Consider the following 10071-nt stretch of genomic DNA (forward strand, 5'->3'; position numbering starts at 1 on the left):
CGGGAGACAGAGGTTACAGTGAGTCGTGATTGCGCCATTGCACTCCAGCCTGGGTAACAAGAATGAAACGCTGTCTAAAAAAATAAGAGAGGGAGAGAGAGAAAAGTCACCCATACAACAACCAAGTCGTTTAAATTCATGGTTTTTCTTGGATCAGAGTTATCATCTTCACACACGGGGAGACAGGCCTGTATAAGACAATTGGTTTCAGCTCTCCAGCACCCTTGGAGTTGATGGAGCTCTCTCCAATCCTAAGACATCCATCTTACCAATGTACCCTATCATTGTGGAAACCTTCCAGATTATGGGGGTCTTCTCTATGTTGAAGCTGAGGCACTCACTTTGCAACAAGTAATCCTCAAGTGACTCCCCAAAGATGCAATGGTATTATTGGTTTGCTATAAAGTCACTCTGGTGACTTTAAGTGGTATGACTGCTTAGAGCATTTACAGAATTTACAGTCAGGGTTATTTCCCCTGGAAGAACAATATAAGGTGAGATGTTTGAGAGCAGAGACTGTTTTGTTAATGTCTGTGTCACCTGTAAGCAGCAAAATACTTGCCGCGTAGAATTCTTCTCAATGATACTGGTGTGTTTGCTAAAAAAAACTGAATCGCTGATTGAAGGTTCCAGTCATGAAGTTTGCATTTTAAATCTGCAGTGCTGTGATGTTGTCCAGCCTCCTACATGGAGCGGCACTTCTCATTTAATGATTCTGTAAATTCTTTATTTAATGACTCTTAAATTCTTTACTGTTGTAACCTACAATAAGTAACATGGAATGAGCCCCTAGAATACAGCCTGGCACATAGGCTCCTGATTTGAGGATGCCCAGTGCTGCCCAGGTCCTGTGGGCTGGACAAGGGAAGGGGATGTGAGGGCTGCACTCTCAGCCCCTCCAGTCTGGCGGGAGAAATAGTGAAACTGTGCTGCCATGTCACTGCTATCCATACTCTAAGACAACTTCAAGTACTTCAGCTGAGATGAGGTAAAGGGTGAAGGTTGAGGTCAAAATACAGCTAAGTAACAACGCAGAACAGAAATACAAAGGCAGGGAGACAAAAGCATGGATTGATCCAGTTGGCTGCTCAGTTCCATGCCAAGGGATGAACAGGTGTCTATCTAGAAGCAAACTCTTAAATAAGAAAAGACCTACCTTAGAAACATAGTCACATCTCCTCCACTTGCTAAATGATGTGGACTGTGGCATGTCACTGAGCCTCCATTTCTGACTATATCATTAGGGCTATGAATATCAAATGAATTAATACATATGAATGGATTTTGTTGGCAGTAAAACAATATTCAAATCTATTATGCCCTCAATATGTGGAAGGAGGACCACTTTCACCTACATAACAAAAACTGGTGTTACCAATTTGTGACATATGAAGCATGCAGGAATAAAATCAGAGGTGTGTCAAAGTCAGCTCCTACCAGTTCCGGAGAGCTGACTGTATCCATCTACTCCCAAATCAGCCTTCAGTGATCTAATGAGGGTAGTTTGCCCTTGGCCACAGTGAGAGTGTTTACACCATAAAATTTGGAAAATGCTACAAATCAGGACCTCTTTATTCTCCTCTGAGAGAGGCTGTTAAACCTTTACCAACACAAGACTGGACAAAATGTCTGTTTTTTCCAGTTAATCTTTCTCGTATCTGATAAGGATAAGATTTTTTTCTATTTGTTTCACACTGGCCCTTTCAGACACCAGCATTTCCCTGGATTAGCAAAACAATCAGCATTCACAAGAGGAGAGAGACTGAGGGGAAAAAAAAAAAAGGTTCTAAATCTGAAGCCTCTGTCCATCTTTCTTAGAGGAATTTAAATTCCAAGGCCTATATATTCTTCAATTCCATATGGTACCACGAGGTCTCAGTAAATATCACTCAATGGCTCCGATTTAGTAACACTGTCACACACACACACACACACACACACACACACACGAGTCATCTGCCATCTGCTGGACTTCATGTGAGAGTCGGTAGTTTCAGTCAATGGAATGGTGCTCATAGACACGAACCTCTAACCTGATTGAGATAGTTTGGGTCAATAACTTCTTCCTGATTGTTGAAAGATTAATAACACATTTATATTCTTAAAAGTGGCATCAACTATAAGCTGATGTTAAAAATCAAGTTTTCTGTGTGTTGGTTCCTCTCAAAGATGCATTCCATTGCGGAAGGGGTTTATGTACCCCCTAAGAGTACAGGGCGAGAGCAGGTGCAAGCCAAAGGGAAGTGTCAGAAATGTGTTCCCTACTCGTCGTGCCCTCAAACAGGGCCAGTGACAGTAACATACACTATCTGTTTCATGCACTTACTCCCATTTCTAGATCTGGTACCTGAAACCACAGTCCTGAAAGTAGTCAAGTACAGCTATGCCTGAAGCCAGGAAGTGTGGTTTTCCACAGTGAGGAAGATTTGCGTTGTGAAGCAGATGTCAGATAGAAAAAGGAAAACAGAAATAGGAAGACATTGTAAGAATTTTTGGGTGATTTCTGACCTGCTCACTTTCCATCAGGGCATCCCAGGGATTTTGCCTTCTCAATTTTGAACAGCATAGCATTTAAATGATCATTTTTGTTTCTCCCCGCTGCTCCCCAATCTAAACAACAAAAGAAGGAATTTAACCTCATATCCTCGCTCTGAAATTAGCTCTATTGTCAAAAGATGACAGCTGTATCCTGATTTCAAGAATTTCATGTTGGAATAAAACAGCATTTTTGAAACCATTGTGTTATTTCAAACAGATCTGTAATGGTCCCTCAGCAAACCATTTTCAGAAGACTTGGGTAAGTAAGATAAAAAGACACCATTTCTGAAGAGTTGCTTTTATGGGCTAGGTCAGAGTGCTCTCTTTCCATGTTGTTCATTCCCAGTTGAATTTCCTAATAGTCTATCTCCTCAGCTAACAGATGCCCAGCCTCATGTCGGAACCAGATCGCGCCACTGCTGAGATTCCATCCAGTTCCTTTCTTATTGAGCCGTTTCCCTAGCAGATGGTGCAATGCTGCAGGCATACTCCTTCCTGTTAATTACCAGCCTTCGCTACAGATGGAAATGTCAGTCAGCCTCACAGGTCCTGGTTCCTGCCATTGCCTCAGTCCCTAGCCCTCTACCTAGGCAAGATGCTGCCAACACACACCATGTGTTTTGTGACTGCTGACTAGGCAGGCAACAAAAAACAACTTACTTCATGAATATTCATGGCGGAATGTTTAAAGTTCTGTTCATCTGTGATGCTTATAGATCCGCTTAAAGGGGATGGCACCTTCCTAAGAACACTCTGCCCCTTGTTTTCCTAAACTGAGGATACACGAGTTACCAAGTGAGTTGCCATGGCAACGTAGAGAGGACCATTAAACGTCGGCCATTTGGAGCCTTCTGTAGACACATCAATTTCTGACTAACGTTCTTCTCTTACCTCTAAGTGTCACTTAATTTTTCTTGTCCTGCCATAACAGACCAATACTCACCAAGCTGAACTGATTAGCTAATAACTGTTGGTTTTCATTAAACCCTGATTATCTCATTAGTGAATATGTAACTAATATGAATTCCTTGATCTTTCTTGGTATTTAAATATACCGAATCAAGATAAATGAATTTCAGTAGCCATCCTCTATCCATTAAGTCGAATTATTTTGCTTCCTGTGGGAAACATTTTAGCAATCAAAACTGGGTATCTTTTTAGGTTTAGAGGAAAAAATTAGGGCTCAGGTTTTGAGAGTAGAGAAGAGGAAGTGAGACCTTGAGGAAGCCTTTGATTGAAGGTCATTCAGATAAGCTTTTTTTTTTTTTTTTTTAATTGGTCATCTTCTTTGGGATGCTGTGTTTATAGGTGAGATCACGTGATGATGGAGAAGGTCACCAGAGCTAGGCACCTTGTCCACACACAGGGTTTCCTTCCTCCATGACTTAACCCAGAGATGGAGACAGCGGGGTCAACATTAAATACCACAAACAGGCAAAAGAGTTTCAGACAGAAAGATGATCTTCCTGAAGACAAAATCATCATCATCCTTTGAGGGCAAAATGGGCAACCATATGGGTATGTAAAATTGAGAAGGAGCTTTCATGAGTCCTGATTTATTTATTTACAAAATCTACATTTATTTTCTTCCTTAGGTATCTTTGGTTTTGGAATGGGGCTCTACACGAGGGGACTTCTAGTGGAGAAGAGAGTTACCAGAGTCATCCCTGGAGGTATGGGAATTTCTAAGCTAGAGAACTACAGCAGGGAAAATTGAAATATGCTATTCTGGGGATCTCACTGATAGTTATGAAGCTTAAGTCTTTTGTCCTGATGTCTTTTTAAGAAGCATATGTTAGTTGTATGCTTTTTGATATTAAAAAAAAGATAAAGCATGTGTAGGTATTTTACAGGCAGAGCAGAGATGGGGATATTCTGAATGCCCTTACCCCCCAGAAAACAAAAGGTAAGCGACATATATTTTATAAGGTATTAAGAGAGGATACATCTCTAGGAAGAGTTGGGAGATAATGCCCATAATGTAGCCAGAGCTCTACATTCTCTTGTTCAAAATCAACTATGATTGAATTTTACAATGAAGAACACATACAGTGATTTGCAGGTAAATGTTTAACAACAAGCTCACCAAAAAAAAATTGTTAGAATATATATACATATATATAATGTCATTATAAACTTTATTCATATAAAGGATGTATATCACACACTTTACAAATAATAAAATACACAATAATCTTTATTGCAAATTTTACATAAGCAATTAATTCTTACAGAATGCTTTCATTGATTTTTGCCAAGCTGCAGTATCTGTAGCCAACCTATAGTTACGATTCAGTTATGATTTGATGATTGAAACTGAATCCCTTTCTGCTAACTCTTTCCTCACTAAATTTGTTATCATTAAGTCCGATATGTGATCTATTGTTAAACTAGTTCTCATTCTCATACAAACTATTATACATTTAGTAAATCAAAGCCTGTTTCTGCTTCGTCGCTACGTAGGTCAGAATTTCACTCTTTGTTCAATGATGTGAGGAACTTTTTTTTTGTCTAATCAGATAATGGTATTCAAATACAGGAAGAATGTTTCTTCAATATCTTTTGCTATACACAATGTAGTAGCTACCTGCACAGCACACCATTAGGTTTAATCTACATTACTGACATTTTCTGCAATACTTTCTTAAGTCTAGTCAGTCAACAGAGCATTAAATCAAGTTTTGTTTTATAGTGTTTGCCAATTTCTGTTTTATAAATATTTATACCATGCCCAATTTCAAGCTATCAACATGATGTCACTGAAGGCAAAGTTGGGCAGAGAAGTTATAATAGTACACTTGATTTTTAATAATGACTGTGTTTAACAACCAAATTACAAAATTGCTGAAAATTTGACCATAGGCTTTTGCAGGCTGGTACAAGTCAGCTCTAACACACCACTTGGGCACCCAGTCTCCCCATTTCCTTCACTTTTTGGAACAAGTATATCATATGTGTATGTTTACCAGTATGTAAAAATTACATAATTTTACAAAGTCTTACTTAAGTGAAGCTTAATAAAGCGTTCAATAAATTGAATTGAATGGATGCACACTTAATGAAGCTAGTTGAAAAAATAAAATATACACACATGGAAAGTTTAAAAATGTTTGGAGTGATTTTTGCTTTGTGCCGAGGGAGATTTAACAGGACAACATGGCTTCTAAGGCGGGTGAGGACTTTCTGTATAGCCTAGTGTGGGTGGGCAAGGGGCTTAGCCTGAGCCTTGAAAAGTGGTTAAGATTTGGGTAGATGAAGAGGGAAAAAAAGAATAGTTCAGGCATTAACGCAAAGAATATGTATTGATTGATTACTAGTAACCATAAATATTAAATTTTATATCATTAATTATCTTTAAAAGGATACACAGTTTCTCCAAAGAATGTTTTAATCTTCCAAGCAACTGGAGGGATACAAATTTCAAAAATCAGTTATTTAAGGAGTTTTAAATGTCTAAATTTTAAAAATTAACCACTGTGTGTAAAAGCAAACACAAATTGTTTTCCTTATATACTGTATCTTTAAAAATTCCATGGAAAATAACAGCAACAGAAACTTAGGAGGAAACCAAAAATTGCTTGTAAGATTTAGGAGATATACAAAAACCAAGTGTTTTGTTTTGTTTTGCTTTTTTTAATTTGGTCTTCAAAGGAGGGAGAAGAAGGACACATGTAATTAAAGGTCAAAATGATAATAACTTGGCTAGAATTCATTTTCATTTGCAGACTGGCACTTGTAGGAATTCCCTATTAGCCCAAAGACTACCCTGAATGAAGTTACTTAAGCATTATTTTCCAGAGTAAGAGTTAGCTTTCGTTTCTAAAACCAGGAAGAATTATAGATCCATATAAAACAACTATAGATTTGTTTGCCATAAAATGAGGTCTGTAATTCTGAAAAAAGAAATATCTAACCTCTAACAGAGAAAATATAAAAAATTTACTTTTTATTGAAAAGTAAATATGGAAATAAATACTAAAAATGACCAAATTGAAAGTTGTTCAATCTAGTTAGTAATGTAATTAAAGTAATAGGATGTCAATTTCTCTTAAAAACCAAGGCCATAGAAGTTACTACATTATGGTCTCTTCTGATATGAAATAGATATACTCATATACTGCTATGAATTGCTACTAATTTATTTCTAGAAGTCAGTTTGACATATGTAACTAGAACCACAATAGAGAAATGGTTAAAGATACTATGGGCCATCTGTCTGTCTGTCTGTCTCATCCGTCTAATTAGTTATCTAGAAAAACTAGTACAGAAGAAAAAAAATAAGAAAATGTTAATGAATTAAAAGTGATTTGAGGTCTCTGTTTACATTTTTATGTATTTTTCCTTTTTTTTTTTACATTAGCAACTTTTGCTTTTATAATCAGAAAAAAGAAATCAAAGTTAATTTAGAAAGAAATTACACTGCTTTTGAGGAGCACAAGCTTTGAATACAGAAAGACCTTGAATTACAGCCTGCTTTGAGTCTCTATGATCTGTGTAGCACTGGCTAAACATTTCTTAGACCTTGAATTACAGCCTGCTTTGAATCCCTATGATCTGTATAGTACCGGCTAAACATTTCTTAGACTGGGGTCTTCAGTTTCACATCTTTAAAAAGGGACAATAGCAGAATGCTTACAGGGTTACCTGGAGAATAGCTGAGCCTACCTTACAGAGTGCTGGATGTGTGGTATGTGTTTAGTACAGGCCAGCTTCACTCCCCAGTTCAACACATTCTGAGTGGTATCCACTGACACTGAAAGACCAAAATCAGATCTTTTTCAGTCTCATCAATTCTATCAAAAAAACCCTCTGCCATGTGCTCTCAACCTAGGAGGGTCAAGCCGGTGGAATGGTAATCATCTCGTGTGAGTTATCAGTGCTCTCCTAAGCATCTGGTATGCAGGATCACGCTCCTAAGTTTGCCAAAAATTATATCTTTGATAATGTCTGCTGGAGGTACTTAGGCAAAACTCGAAATAGAAAGATAATACTTTGGAAGACAATTCCCCACAAGTGTAACCCCAAAGAATGTTGGTTTGGGGACATGGAACTGCTGGAAAAGTAAGACCACATCGTTCAAAAGCACGACAGCACCTCTGCAAATGAGATGGGAGCTAAATATGTGTCCCGGAGATAGGAAGCTAAATCAGAACACAGCAAGAAGACAGCACACATTTGAGAGAGGAAAAAGCGTGAAATCTGCTTCTGGCCATCAGAGGAGCTGATGCAATCCAGGCTGACTCGGGGGACAGCCACGGTGCCAGCTACAGAGGCCACATGGCTTCTAATGAGGCCAGGCCCAGTTGTAGCTCCGAAGAGTGGGTGAGCCAGCCAAATTTCACCCAAGGACAGAAGCAGCCTTAACAGCTGGTGAGTGAATTAACTTCAGGCAAACCGGTTGGACCCAGGTGGAGGGACATTTTGAATCATTCCCTTATGGGTAGAAAAAGAACAAAACATCTTAGGACACAGAGCTACCAAAGCCTCTTTATTTAAGTTTAGTTTCTTCTGCCAGGTTTCTTTGGGGCAGGGAGAAGCTTGAGGGCTTGAGGGACTGTGGAGCAATGACACGTCAGTGTGAGGCTGCGTGAAAGGAGGATGGGGAAGTCAGGGCCCAGGGTGCGTTTGCATTGCAGGGCTGGGAAGCAGGCTGCACTTTATCAAGGCAGTATTCCACCTGAGTTAAAGGAAAACATTTTCGGTGATGTGAGCTCTTAAAAAGAGATTTCCTCTTAAGAGAACCTCTTCAGCATCTTTGATATCTGCAGCTCTTATGAAACGGTGGGTCCCTGGCATTTGCACAGGAAATACTGTTGACCTGCTCCAGAGTGTCTCTACTCCCAAGATTTACCTGTTTATGGAGTGGGCTGTCCTCATGAGGTCTTGTCCCTGGAAGCGCCCTGCGGAGAGCAGGCTGATCTTGAATGGACGGAAGAAGGGCTTCTTGTATGGACTGGAAAGCTGAATCCCGAAGAATTCAGGAAAAGCCCGCACCCTGCAGTTTGAGCACCATCCTGCCACCTGGTGGCTGCATCCCTAAATTGCAAGGGCAGGTCTTTTGTTTTAACAAGCCTCTAAATAAGTGAATTTGCAAAATAAAGTCATGAGGTGAAGCCATTTTGACAAATGTTAAAGAGAGATGCGAGCATCTTAGAAGGATGGGTAGAATAAAAAAAATATGTTGTGAGAGAATATAGCTTTTCCGGTGAGAAAGAGGTCAAATCAAATGTGAGTGGGCAGACAGGAAACAGAGGAGGCTAACGCAGCACCCGGGCGTGGGTAGGATACCACACACCGCCCTGACATGCAGGTTATTACAGGAAGATCTCTCTCTCTGTGAAGGCTGAGGTTACCACTGTTCCTACACAGCCCAGGGAGGAGAGGGGTCTGGTAACATTGTGTGCCTCTCCTTTTTTGACATTCTAATATTCCACCCATGTTTAAGTGTGCAAAAACCTTCTCAAGGTAGCACAACATCGTTTGATTCTTTAACATCAGCACTGAGTTTACCGTTTTTTCCTTTGGTCATTTTGTCTTCTTCCTTTCCCATTCTCTTCTTTAGTTGACAAGCACTGGCTACCATCTATGTGTCAACAGTTGTGTCATGAGTTTGGGATGGGCCGACAGCACATGGAATTCAAAGGTGACTAAGGGAGAAAGGAAAGTAAATCAACAATCAGAGTCCAGAGAGCTACATGCAGTGCAACCCATGGTTTTTTTTTTTTTTTTTTTTTTTTTTTTGAGACGGAGTCTCGCTCTGTCGCCCAGGCTGGAGTGCAGTGGCCGGGCAACCCATGGTTTTATGGGAGAACCGAAAGGGGCACTTCACTCTGGAAGGAACAATGCCAGGAGAGGCTTCTAGGTGCCAATAATGTCCAGGTGATGTGCACATGTGTAGGAGCTAGCAAGACAGAAAAGCAGCTATTAATGGAGAAGTGATGTGGGTGACATTTCAAAGAGAAGGAATAGCAGGCAAAAGAAGACTAAAAAGATATGTTTAAAGAAATGTTGGAATGACTATTTCACATGGCCGTGCTGCCAGAGATAAGTTTAGAAGACATGCACAGGATCAGACCAGGAAAGGTGAGCCAGTGGCTCTGCATTTCACCCTGGCAACTCTGAAGTCCTGCTGGAGAATTTTAAGCAGGGGAGGAATGGCCACCTGACAGATATAGAGAAACATCCTGGAAAGATCACTCCCGCTGCGGTAAGAAAGGAGCAATGCTGGAGGCTGGGGTTGCACAGGCCGAGGAGGCCTTCTGAAAAAGTCCATCCGGATGAAAGTGAATTCAAGAGCAGTTTAGCTGGCAGAACTGACAGACTGTGGTGCTCTTAGTGATCACGTGGATGATGGGAAGGGTCGCGAGGAAATGCACAGAGGGTGTGAAAAGTTCCAGGTTGAAATCCTAGGTGCAGTCTATGCAATGGCCATTTTAGCATTTATGAATGGAAAATCCAGGGTGCACAATGCTTTGAGGAGAGAGTCACTTTGGATTTGCCTCTGGAGTCTACAGGCGCAGTGTCCTTGGGTGC

At 40.1% G+C, this 10071-nt stretch overlaps 1 long non-coding RNA gene across 1 annotated transcript; it reads right to left on the bottom strand.

Annotated features, from left to right (window-relative positions):
• Nucleotides 1-8001: 8001 nt before the first annotated feature.
• LOC116270239 lies at nucleotides 8002-9273 on the bottom strand. Its single transcript, XR_004178174.1, has 2 exons — nucleotides 8390-9273; nucleotides 8002-8215 (listed from the first exon to the last, which is right to left on the bottom strand). It is a non-coding gene; the product is annotated as an uncharacterized LOC116270239 (long non-coding RNA).
• Nucleotides 9274-10071: the final 798 nt, after the last annotated feature.

Source organism: Papio anubis, chromosome 14 (genome assembly GCF_008728515.1).
Source record: "Papio anubis isolate 15944 chromosome 14, Panubis1.0, whole genome shotgun sequence".
NCBI lineage: Eukaryota > Metazoa > Chordata > Mammalia > Primates > Cercopithecidae > Papio > Papio anubis.